Source organism: Patagioenas fasciata, chromosome 1 (assembly GCF_037038585.1).
Source record: "Patagioenas fasciata isolate bPatFas1 chromosome 1, bPatFas1.hap1, whole genome shotgun sequence".
Lineage (NCBI taxonomy): Eukaryota > Metazoa > Chordata > Aves > Columbiformes > Columbidae > Patagioenas > Patagioenas fasciata.
In genome coordinates this window covers 101270206-101284371 of record NC_092520.1, presented here as the reverse complement: position 1 = coordinate 101284371, position 14166 = coordinate 101270206, and the positions used below count along the sequence as shown (strand labels likewise).

Here is a 14166-nt window from a genome sequence, read left to right as displayed (position 1 = left end):
TCTTAAATAATTTGAATTTGCATGAATGCTACAATTCAGGCCAGAAACAGGGAAGTGTTTACTACCAATAACCATAGGAATCATGAGCAAGTAGATCTTCCAAATGGAGGCAGTCCATATCAGACTGACAGTATTTTTATAATTTTATATTATATTAAGAAAAGTGAAATCAAAATTAGTTCATCTAAAATGACCTTCGGTACATCACAGAACTTAAATTCCTTTCAGTTACATAGAATTGTGGTTGTGCGACTTTACTCAAACTATCTGTGTTTTGCTAAAGCATTTCTTCCAAATAGACTTTGAATCTTGAAGATATTCACTAGCAGTTTGTTCTGGTGGCATTGGAAGACATTTAAATATGACTGTAATTCCTGGCTTCCATTAGATTTGCTCCAATGGTCAGCCAAAAGATCTTGTAATGACTTTCTCTGATTGTTGAAGAGATCTAGCAACAAGTATCCAGCATTTTCCTGTATTTAAAACATAGTCTTGAATGTTAACAAATTTATCTCTTCAGTATTGTTCAGATAGGTGAAAGAGATGAGCCTGAAGTCCCCCATCATAAGGTCTGATCTCCACAGCACAAATATTTCATGTCGTAATTTATTTGCAAGTATAGGCAGCTGTTCAGCACCTTTTAAAAATGCATACACATGAACTGCTCGCATTATTTCTGTTTATCAGTATACCGTATGAGTTAAAAATAACCTCAATCTTCCTACTCTCACTTTTCTGAATTATACACTAGAGTGCTACATTAGCAATCCTGGTTTACCACAGCATTAGTCTTGGGAACTCCCACAGTTTCTCTTTTCTGATTCAATCCCAGCTTTTCTCAGAGACAGTGCTTCCCTTGTTGCATTTCCTCATTCTGCATCTATTACTTTACTTCTAAACTGTATTTCCAATAAAACTGTGTCTGACTAGCCTTAATTATATTATTTTTTTGAAATCTTCACAGAATACATCTTGCATTAACTTATCCATTCCTTTGTTCAGGCTAATTTGATGTGCATACACTTTACTGGTTTTTAATAGCAGCAGAATATTACAGTCTTCCACTCTATGGAACGGCATCGGTATCTTAAGATGTATAAAAACTAATATCAGTGAGGTAAAGACATCATCTTAATGTCCATTAAATGATTCTGGTATGTACATCACCCTGAGTTTAATCAATTTTAAAAAGTTTAAAAAAATGTATACAGAAGAGAGATGACTTCTGCAATGGAGGATCTCCTTACACCAAAACAGAACACATCTCCTGAAACCTGATATAAAAGTTTTCATTAAAAACCAAAAGAAAAACAAAGGCCAATCATAGTTTGGGACATCACATCCCTCAGGAATGCAGTTAAACTGTAGAAAAAGGTATAACAGAAGTCTATAAAATTCAGTCTGGAAACAACAGAGGAAAATGTCAACAATAAAGTTCCATTTACACAGGATATGTGATTAAACAGCAAAACAAAGGGATTTATTAAAGCAACACATCCATGAATGAATGTGCTGTACAATTAAGGGAAATAGGAAAGAGCATGAACTGTTATTTAAACAGAAAAATTAAAAAACAAACAAACAAAACCACAAACCCCCCACACATACACCAAAAAACACAAACAAACAAACAAACAAACAAACAAACAAACAAAACTAACAAACCATACACAAAAACACCACAGAGCCTTAGGTGACAACTTACTAAAGACTTAAAAAAGCAGTAGCAAAAACTTTTCAAACACATCTGAAGGTGGTAGCCTGCCAAACTCTGGTAGATTATTATAGTGGAAAAAGGAATGCCCAGGTAAGATAAGGCTGCAGCAGAAAACCTAAATTAATTATTTGCAGTAGCATTTGCTACAGTGGAGTTCAGGGGCTTCCTACACCTACCCTAGAGCCGGTTTTGAGGGGAATGGTGAGAGGGACTCGCACAAATTCAGGTTTCAGGACGATAGGTTTTGGAGCAGACTGATAAAGAAGAATTTAGCAAATCACCTGGGCAAGAGAGTCTCTGCCCAACAATTCAAAAGTAATTAATATACTAAAGTCCGGTGGTGCAAACCGGCATGTAACCTGTTGCTTAAGGCAACTTTAGATAGAAAGAAATGAAAGGGCAGAGAATGTGCTGCCAATTTTTAGACAGATCTCTGGGATAAGATGAGAAATTACAGATGTGAGTTTGTTTCTGTAATCCAAAGAAAATTATTAAGAATCACAATACAGAAGAGAAAGTCACTACACACAAATCTATTTTAATTCTCTGGCAGAGTCAGCAGCTGTGCGAATAAGGAAGATCTGGCTCCCATAGTACCTTGGTTTTCCAAAAATCTATTTCTATAATCCCTTTTCAAAGGTTTCTGAGGAAACTAAGATGCAGAAGAGGGAAAGTTAGAAGATGGGATTAAAATACAGGAACCAAACAGCAGGAAGAAATTACTAGTTCTCACCATGGAGAGAGAAGGAAAGAAGTGAAAAGGTTTGCTTTTGGTATGAAAAGTCCTTAACTATTTTTTCTCCCTAGGACAGATACTTAAAGTATCATATTCTGTCTCCTACAAACTGATCAACTGGAATTGGATCCCAAATATGCTGGGAGTACTTTCACTTTCTCCCTAATGTGCAGCCACAAGTGTTGTGGAACTGCTTTTTTGCTTATCATTACAACATTATGCCTTTCAGCAATTAATACATCTGTACTACTACCAAGATATTTTTCCATATAGACTTACAGCCTTCTTTGTTGTCTCTGATCACAGATTTTTCCTGATGTGTCTCAAAAGTAAAACTTCCAGTCAAAGTTGCTTTCTTTTTAGTTTTATTTGGGAACTCTGAATTTCTTTTTGTACCTTTTATTAACGTTTAGATTCATTTTTCTTTAACTTTTCCTCAATTTTGTAAAATCGAGTATTTTTTCTGGAGACCCTAATTAAACAACAGAGGCCACAGATTATCATTCTGGAAAATAGCTATTATGTTTGAGAGGGAAAATCTTATACGCAATTTTAAATGATATTACACATATTTAGATACTTTAGATCATAATATTATTTGCATAAGACTTTCAACAGGCATTTCCCTAAAAAAATGTCAAGTATTTTAATCAAAATGCTTTTCTTAACACATTCAAGGAACCTGGAAATTCTTTGCTGAAGAAGCATCTTTTGTTTTATGTTTGCAGCCAAACTTTTTACATTCCTGCAAGCATTGTTTAATATTAATCCTTGCAGTTGTATAAACTCATATGTTCTGTCAACTTTTACTCAGTGAAAACATAGCTGAATGGTTGCTTTGCCGTTCACTTGCACTGTTGAAAACATAAAACCTAAGGCTTTGCCCTCACTTAGCTGTAAACCTGATACCATTCTTTATAGATGAGTCCCACCTCAGGTCTTTATCCATATAATGAATTTGAATGGGCTAGCCCAAAGTTAACTCATTTCAAGTAGCTTCATTTCCCAGAAACTGTAGCCTAATTTTACTAATTTTTCTCCTCTTGCCAACGCAATCCACAAGGCAGAATGTGCTTTTTACCCTCGGGAATACTTAGAAGTCACTTGCAAAATCATAACAATCTACACTAAAGCTTTAGCTCCCTGGAAGAAAAGTTAACAAAAGCAAACTAAAATCGCAACAATTGCTCTTGACCTTTCCTTCTGTCTAGGTGTTTCAAACCTGAAGAAGAACTTTACAGCTGAAAATGTATCTAGTATTAGAACTTCTTTTGTTAATGTATAGAGCAGAAAGCTGGGGGTGCGGTGAGTTCTTTTGCTGGCTTTTGTTAGGTATTTTTAAAGAGTTTTACTTTACCAGATAGTAGATATTGGGAAAACCAGGCTGAAACTTCACAAACAATGGAGATAATCTCAATATACTCATGCTGAAACAGAGATGGCTCATTCTGAACTCACAGAACAAGATTAATCTGTCTCTGTTTTCTACATGTGTTAATAAACAGGCAGAAAAAAAATTGCACACTTCTTTTTCTCTCTGGCCCATTAAATGTTTATTCTGATACAAAAATGTTCCAAGTTGATGACATTGTTTTGAGATTATACTATTTCTCCACATAAAACCTCTCAGTCCAGAGTGTGATCATAGAGCTCTATGAAGAACTCAAATCAGAGTATACTACTGCAAACACAAGTATAAACTCATGCTTATCTATACACCCACTTTTCTAAACTTGCATTGATATTTTTCATGCATTTAAAGTCTCTTCTTAGGCTCTGAGCACCGTATTTTGATGTGGTATTAGATAAACCCTGGTTGACTTTAGGCCTGTATCTCTTTATCATCTCACTCTGGGGCTTCAATGACAAATAAAAATCCTTATCCTGCCTTATGCAACCATCAGGTCATTATTTTGTCAGAGCTCATAAAGCAAACAAAAAGTTTAGCCAGTACTTCAAAGGGAAATCACAACTAAAAAGAAGTGAGCATAAATCTTCTGAACATAAGAATCTACTTAATTATTTAACCTCCACTACATTCTCTTTTGGTCCCACCCTTGGTCAGCAGCCTTTTATCCTTGCCAGTTAGGGTCAAGAATCTGTCATTAATGGTTCAGACAAACAAGCATCTTCCATATGGTAACTAATGCAAATTCATTCAGCATCACTACAGAAGATCTTACTTATTTTATTTTTTTAGAACTTTCCCTGATCATTTTGTAAATCTCCTTTTTGCATATACGGAAGCATAGAAAGCTCTTTACTTTCTGTTACATGAAGTTACCCTCAATTTGAGGGGAGAATAAAAAATAAACCAAACCAAAGCAAAACCTAGGCATATTTCTGTATCCATTCCTTGACAACAAGTCAATTTCTTCAACTAATATTTTTCAATAGTTACATTTGTGAATAGAAAGCTCTGTGTTTAAAACATGGGACTACTAAATTACAATTCTCATGAAAATTAAACTTGAGCCTTCAATTAACTCTTCAGGTTAAAATTTTCACAGTCTCGTTCTAGCTTATATAGTATACCTAAATCATCAGGTTTTCTTCCAGATAGTTGAACATCCTTTTGCAATCCATTCAGTCTGGGACTTGTCCTACTTCTCTTTAGTGATGCAAATAAGTGATCTCTATATTTTATTGTGAATTTTTTAAAATGTTATAAAATTCTGCTTAACAAATCACCATTGTAAGCCATACACTTTTAATCTTATACTTCATATCATGCCCTGAAAAATTATCAATTCCGAAATCCCCTTCCTCATACTCAGAAGATGCTTTTCTCTGCTCACTTGGATGAGAATACATTACTTCCATATCAGTCACGAACTGAAATTTCTGTTCTATCTATCCCCTTCCCTTGTCCTTTCCTTAAAATTACTTTTCATCCTGCGTCTGCTACACCAGCCATTGAATGTGCTGTCAAGCATCAGCAGTTATCTACTGGCCTAAAAATAGAAAAGATTCTACTCTCCTTACTGGAACACAGCTCCCTATCATTGAGCTGAATTACACATCATCGATGATAAAGGAAGATTTGGCTTGGACTCCTGAAAATGGTAGACTTCAAGGGTGATTTGGAAGGGAGGTCGATATGGACATGATGGAGAAATTGGAATTGTATTGTGAAATAAAATTAATTTATTTGAAATAGTTTATCCTAATTCATCAGGCTTCTTATATTGACATCAAAAGTATGGTTATTTAAACAAGAAGCTGAATTAAAGTGATATTTTCAAATTCAATTTTTCAATTTCCACAGTATTTGAACCTAATATTAGCAGAGCTAATATAGCAATAAAAATAAATAAATTAGCTTCAATTACAGCTTGAAATAAATCAGCAAAAATACACTTAGATGTGTCTTTAAGTATAAATTCTTAGCAATAACAAGCAAAGGAATAATACAGCTTGAGCTCTTCTTTCCACAAAATATTTTCCAGGCTGGTAGTTAACTAAATTTTCTTTGAGTGGGTGCCCTTAATGGTATTCTCATAGTATATGACAAGACTTCACAGACTGCAAAATGTAAATTTAAAAATACATATTAAAATATATTTTGTCTAGTTCCCTACATTATGTAAATATGTAATAGTTTTCAATATGTAAAGATCTTGTCACTGATAGCACAGGATAAATCAAAATTTAGACTTACTTCTGCTCCCATGCAAACACAACATCCATGACTAACCAACTGCTTGAGCTCATGCGTTTTCTCACCTAAGGGTTACACTTTTTCAATATAATCAATATTTACAGCTTTTAAAAATACTTTTGCATTACATGGCAAAATAAACTTTGCTCTCAGCTGAACACATGTGAGTAATCCTAATGTTTAAATTAATATTCATTTAATGTATCCACAACAACACTGCTTGAAAAAATATTTCAATATTCCTCATACATTAATCTTGTTCTTAAAGGATATGATGTTATAATTTGCTTAGGGAAACTTTTATAGGGTGTGCCTTATATTTCACATCAAACTTAAGTCATAGAGAGGGACAGTACTAAAGCGACATTGAGGTTGGAATCTTGCATTAGTTTGTTCACCTATATCGGAGTTGATGTATGAAAGTGGTGCACTTCTAAATGCTGCAATTTAAAATGAGATTATGATGCTTTTATGTGTAAAAGTGTACTTAATATTGAACTATTTGAAATTTTTCAAGTTAATATCATACCTACATATAGGATTGCTGACAAAGGACCTTCTACAAGAGAGAAATTTATAAGCTAGAGTAGGTTTCCTAGTTTAGGACTTGCCCTAAACTAGGTCACGACTGTATCCCCAAAGCCTTTGTCATTTGGGAAGTTTGCAAACAGAAATGAAATAATCTCGTAAAATCTAAAATCAAAACCGTATTTTGGCATTTGGTATTACTTATGATCACAAGGAAACAAATCTCTGAAAAAAGTGTCTGATCTCTTATAATGCACAATCTCAGGAACTCTTTTTTTCTGCCTTCAAAGACATCTTCTCAAATGAAAATCACAGCCTCACAGTGGAAACTCAAATACCACTAACCCATGAATGATATTCCTTTTCCGTAAATTTTCTCCTAAACTGTAAGGAGAAGAGAGAATTTTAACTCCACAGACAGCTTATTTCAAATAAATGGACAACTAATGCTGCTGATACCTTCCATTTTTCAAGTTCAGTCTTCCACGCTATTAATATCACTCCAGTATGATATTGTAAACATCATTTCTCAGTTCAACAACTTTACTTCATAAATCACAGAATCACAGAATGGTTGGGGTTGAAGGGGACCTCGGGAGATCATCTAGTCCAACCCACCTGCTAAAGCAGGTTCATCTAGAGCAGATCACACAGGAATGCATCCAGGCGGGTTTTGAATGTCTCCAGAGAAGGAGACTCTGGCAACATTCAAAACCCACCTGGATGCATTCCTGTGTAATCTGCTCTAGGTGAACCTGCATAAACACAATTTCTCTTCTCCATCTCCCAGGTAACAGCTTAAAAAAAAGTGATCCAGCAGATCTGCTATGTACATGGGAATTTGGAAAAAAAAGAAAATATCTCTTTTACTTGGAATATTCTTGAAGCCTTTTATAAACTCTCAATGCCTTAAAATGATGATGTCACAGCTCTCCCTTCTCCCTTGCAGTTGGGTGATAAAACATACATATTGCAAATATTGTTATTCCCCTTCAGGAGGGTCTTTTTTCAGTCTCCATTTGTATTGTGTTTTGCACTTATCAAGGGCATGTATGTTTCATGAAATTTAAACCAGCTTGCTATTAGCTATCTATTGGTGACACACGGACCTTTCTGCTGGTACACAGTGGGGAAGAACTCAGGGTATGATCTGGCTCTTCTTCCGAGGAAATTGTGACATAGCAAGTAAACTCAGATCATCTGCCAGAATGCCATCCAAACACCAAGTACTTGTGACACTAGTAAATGTAGAGATCAAAAATTAGCAACACAAGTGTTGAAAACTCACTGGATTTCTGGATTGGGGGTGCAGGGAGAATATTCTACGATATTAATAGTTGGAGGAATAAAATTTGGAGGAATAAATTTGAAGGTCTGTCACAAACCTTACCAAAGTAGGTGCACAAGGTCAATTGCATTCCTTGACCTTGCTTTCTTTAGTAATACTATATAGCCACACACTGAAAAGAACCCCAGACTTGCATCATAAGCCACTGAATACTCTGGGAAGAGACAGGATGAAATGGACACTTAGGGGATGAAACAATCTACTGCATAAGGAATCTGTCATGCATAAGGCACTGAAAATAAACTGACCACGTTTGGGGAGCACCAGTAGGTTTCAAGTAGGATGGGCTGTATATTTGGGAGTGGCCTGCACCTCAGAAATCACGTCTTTCTCAGAACTTTGCTTTTACAGTATTAGACTTTTATTGCCTGGCTTTACAATTCTTAGCCTAGAAGATTAACATGTCTCAAATGGTAAACTCAAAATCAGACCATCATCACAAGCAGAATCTCTGAGGTAATTTATAGGAAGATGGTACTGTCTTAGTTATGATGTAGTGGTTTTAGAAGTTTGAAAAGCAAGCAAGAGGAACTGTAACTTTTCACTAGTTAGAAAAAAAGTTATATAATTGGAGATTATATAGTGAAGTGATCTGGTTGCTTAGAATACTAACACACTTTTTAAATGCTTTTTCACTTCTAATGTAAATATAACTTATATTTGCTTTAAGAATGTTATTCAGTTGTTACAATTACCTTAGTCCAACAATGTGTCAAAGAAAGAAGATCAGGCTAAGTGGAGGAGTTACTCAGGAGAATCTAGTCTAAGAGTAAAATAAACAGATAATTCCAAAGGAGGGAGAGAGACAAGAACAATTCAAGATACTTTTGAAGAGAAGTCAAAAAAACCCATAAAGTAGCCAATTGTTGTACAACAACGAAAAGACTTATGAAAACACCAAAAAAAACTAGTATAACCAGTATGAATTTGAAGTTCAGAAAACAACTATTGATAAATAAGTATTTTTCTTTTGTTTTCTTCAGAAAGACAGTGATTATAACTTTTTTGCGCATGTGAAGATTATCTTCCTGTCCCTGATGGACAGAGTGAAAAACGTTGGGCTTTAGTGCATGTGAAATATATCCAGAAAACTTTACAATGGTACAGGTAGAGAAGAACTAGGACAGATAACCTATGTTGTGGATTCTTCATTAGTAAGTAGCTTTAAAAAAATATCCTAGAGAAATGGTTGTCCAAATCAACAAGGAAACAAGTTGTATCTACCAGTTTATAGCTAACTAACATACTCTCCTGTTCCATGAAATGTCTCAGCACACCCTCATTCATAGTCATAATCTCTAACTCACATGAAACTAGAATTCTTGGCACTCTGCTGAAAAACACAGATGCAACCATGATGATATTCATGTCAGTCATTTTCTTAACCCAATGAACACAAATTATGCACTAACCTTCCCTGCTCCCACTTCCTTCATACAGCCTGTAAAATTATCCAAATTCTTAAGCGATTTTTCCAAAAGTCTATTGATATTTCTCCATTTGCCATATCTGGCTTCATTTCTATTGATTTTTTTTATTTTCTTCTTTTTTTTTTTTTTTTTTTTCTGTTTTGTTTTGGTTTGTTTTTAATGTTTGTCTGTCTCTGTCTTGTCTTTGGAAAAAATCCAAAGATAACTCAGTCTCCGGGTATTGGCCTATAAAGTCTCAGATAAGGAACAGAAAGATTACTGCTCATTCTTCTCTACACTGGTGTATAAAGCTTCTAAGGGTGATAATGGAAAAAGGGGTCCCTAAATTTCACTGTGGGCTCTCTGGAGGGGTAGGACAATCATCAATGATATCTAAGAACACATATAAAAATAATATAAACCATGTAATGAGGAATGGCATGGGAAAATGAACAGAAGGGGAAGACTTCTTGTGTCAGTGTAGTAGGAAAGCCACCAACACTGATTCCATGAAGTAAAATAACCTAGGATTTTTTTTTTCCTGTATCTTGGCAGAAATACTATTCACTGGCCAGGTTTAGCATATCATTGCACATTTTAAGTGGGTATAAACTGTGACTTGTGTTAGGGAATCACTTGCCAGATGAACAGCTTGGGTAAGCTGTCTCACACAGGCATTTTAACATGTCTGAAAAAATAAACGCCAGCTCAGGAGTCATGTACCCACAGTCATGGTTGATACACCCTTGGCATGGTAGGATAAGTTGTACTCAGATGATTTCCCGTCGTGAAGTTTCTTAAAATGATACTCAAGTGTCTTCCTGTTCCACATCAGGATGAATACAAAAGATATGAAATACAGACATTTATACATAAAATAACTAAATTACTCCAAAAAGCAAAAATCTACTTGGTCATAGAGGGGGTTTGTTTATTTTTTTTAAGAAGGTGATACATTGGCTACTACGAGCTCTTTGACATAGAATATTTAATATCAAAGAACTGCAGCCAGAAAAATTCAAATATGAAATTAATATGATTTTAGAACTAGTAAAAATCTTCATGGTACTGAAACAACATATTATTATATAACTAACGTCTTTTTTAATTTGTAATTCAGTTAAACACAAGTTATTGAATGAAATATAAAAGTACATTAGTGAAACAAGGTCCTATGACAGGCAGAAGATCAAACTGGCAGTAAAATAAAAAAGGCAGCAGAAAAGTATCACATATTCTTAAATCTCAGAAGTGTACTCACAAATATGGCATTTATTGTAAAGGCTTAGCAAAAATTTTGGTTTTAAGTCTTAGCAACTAAGACCTGTTGGAATTTCTTTAAAAATCCTCTGGCTGTTGTGGTCTTTAGGTGTAATATGCCATGGTGAAATGCACTTCCAATGGTTAAATGCTGTTTATTATGAAATTTTGAGTCAAAGTCTATTACTATCAACACAGTAAATTCAAAATAAGTTTACTGAAGACAAATTTAGTCATTTTATACTAGTATTATGTCACAAGCAAGTAACTGCTCTTATGAGCTGCTGTATATGAAGGTATTTAAAAGCTACACGCTATTAAGCAACATAAGTCTTTCATTCGAGAAGCAAATGCCATTGAATCAATTGAATTATAGAAACTATATTGGAATTTAGAAACTACTGTAAAATCATTTTCTATATTTCCCTAAAAGATCTATATCTCTCAGCTTGGAATTCAGCATCTGTTGAAAACATCTAGAAGACCCAAGAAATGGTGAACATCATACATCCTAACTACAAGTTACCTTTGATTTTATTACATGAACGTACATGAGACTTCAGTGAGAAGATATCTCATTTCCTGACAGAGTTTACTGTTAAACTCTCTACTATGCTCTAGCAGGCTAAACCTATGTAGTTTCTTTGGGAAAAAAAAAAAAAAAAAAAAAGAAAAGAAAACCACATACTAAATCTTAAGGCAACAAAAAGCAAGACCACACACAAAAAAGACAGTATTCTTCTGGGATAAAAATGGTGTGGTCCCTTTATTAGAGAGTACAATTTTCTGACCTCTTTAACATGTTTCTGCTGACTACTTAGGTCATTTTAGGAAAACTGTATTTATTTCTCTATACATCCATAAAACATAAAATGAGTCATATGAAATGGGATCCTGACCACAATGATAAAGTGGGCAGATTTTCATTGGATTTCAGCAAAACCTACTGTAGAGTTGTGTGAGAAATTTATGTTCTCAATAAAATAAGAAGTGATTAAGTCAAATTCTATTAATCTTCAAGTAGAGAAGCTTTATGTTCAAGTATTTTGACACTAAATAAAACCAACCCTTCATTAATTTCATGGATATTATCTGCCATATTTACAGATGCTGAACTTCATCAGGTTGCTCTTACTAATTTCTTAATAGATTGTTGGACAAATAAGATGTGGATAACTGATAAATCCAGAGAGTTCAGTGAAAGCAATCCCTTAATTCTTTCCAACATTCAACATATGTTACTCAAACAATGTAAGCAGAAGTATTTTTCCTAAATAGCATAAGTTTAACTTAATATCTTACCAGGAATGCTAATCCTGTTTTTATAATTTATTCTAATTGTCAAAAACACAACAAGCTTTTGTATACTCCCCAAAACCCCAGGAATAATTGTTATTGTTCTTACTAGACTGCAGCTTTTCCATGAAGTTTCTCATTAGTAGGGGCTACATTTTTAAACATGCGTGAAATCTGAGTCTGAAATATTAGTAACATGAACATAAGGGGGCATGAGGCATTGCCAGGTGAAAATGACTGGATAGCAATTTACCTACGCACATTTGCCATATTTCATATACACTATTCACCTTTTAAAAAAAAAATTCAAAGGTAGATCTTGCTAGGTCCTGTGTCCTGCACATTATTTAGTAGTATTGCACACATCCACAATAGTGATATGAAAAACATTTGTGCTAGATGTTTTTTTATCTGTAGCTGTAAAACTTCTTCTAGATAAAAAGCATAATTTACTGTAAATGCAATGTGACTACGATGTGAAGCCTAAAGAAAAAAAATATATTTTTTAAAATATGCATTTTACACTTCAAAACAATGTAATACTAATTGTCACATTGCACAGTAAGTAATACTGATTTGAGTACAATACTATATCACTTTCAAAGAGTAATAACAATATTGATTTATATTCTAGAATAGGGAACCTGAATGCAGTGTACATCTTCAAATTTAAAAAGAAAAAGTACATCTTTCTTAAAAAAAAAAAAAAAAAAAGAAGCAAACACCTTTCTGTATTATTCGGTATGAAAAAAAAATCTCCAAATGGTAAAATGAATACTTTTAAAAGTTTGTTTTCAAGGATAATTCCCTATTTCCAGTATAAATGCAAACATTCTGATAAATGAACAGTATGCAAAACAATCGCACTTTGACTGGAAAACTCTAAACATACAGGACACAGAAATCCCTGTAGAACTTGCTGACATTTTTTACCTGTTCATCTCTTTACTTGCCTATAGAAAAGCAAGGATTGTATGAAAGATCCTTAGGATCAGATCTTCAACATAGAACTTAAAAATCATGCTTTTAATAGACCCACTGTGACACACAAGACATTATAAGGAGTAAGAAAAAAAAGTTACACAATCTCTCTATAAATTTATTGGTAGAAAAGTGGGTAAACCAGTTGAAACAGAAGCAGTAGAGTGAGATTTCTCTAGTGTTCACAGAAAAAAATTGAATTCTGGTTAACCCACAATGTGATAACACAAATGTCACACAGCAACGGAATATGCTTCAGTCTATGCCTCCAATGGTGGAGACTTTTCCTTCTAGCCATCAATACCGGTAATCAATGCAAATCAGTTACATACCCACTCTGAAATGTGTATTTGAACATGAAGGGAATGATTATTTCTGAATATATGAATGTTTTATAGGAAGGTTTAATGAGCTATGTTAGAGAAAGATAAACAGGGATAAACCATACCAAAAGTACAGACGTAGTTGGTGAGCTTCTTTCAACGTAACCCAAAAGAAACGCTTCCACAGGGAAAGTTCTACTACAAAATTCGTGCCAAATGCCATAAACAGAAATAAATAATGCCTTCAAAGTTCATTCAAATCTCTCAGTTATGCTTCTTGCACACACAAACTCTCACTCAGGGATAACATATAAAATGCCATCTCTCTTTTGCCACAGTGGGAAACAGTAGTTCCCTAATATTTATAATTTCATAAGTATGTCAAGAACAATTAGGAGTCTCCTGTCTCCACAGAGAAAGCAATATAAATATTTTGAGAGTGACAGTAGACACCATAACAAACAAATCACTGCAACGGATGATATCTATTGCCTACTCAGTAAAAATGTTAGAATGGTCCTTTACTAGTTGGTTAGAAAAACCTACTTCATAACTGAATGTAAGAGAATGCAGGAATGTCCAGTGTCTGGGATAAATTAAAAGCCAGAATTCTATATAGGTCATTTATTTTGCAGCTCCTATAGAAATAAAAATCCTTAGGAAATTCCAGCAACAGGCTACTGAGTGAACAAGAAGATCTAAGATATGAGAGAAATTTATCCATGACAAAACAAGGTGAACTTACACGGTTTTTTTACTAACAAAACACATGCCTTACACAACTGGAAATACCTAATCACAAAAAGTCTTCAGGAACAACTCGTTTATAGCTTCAAAGGCAGAAAATATCAGTAGTATGTGATTCAAACTTGCATAGTTATAAAAGCATAGCACTACTTGTAATAGA

At 34.2% G+C, this 14166-nt stretch overlaps 1 protein-coding gene across 3 annotated transcripts in view; it reads right to left on the bottom strand.

Annotated features, from left to right (window-relative positions):
- The window catches only part of CFAP47 (cilia and flagella associated protein 47), a 298916-nt gene that overhangs the window by 107788 nt on the left and 176962 nt on the right, over positions 1-14166 (bottom strand). The gene's annotated exons all lie outside the window — the stretch shown is intronic.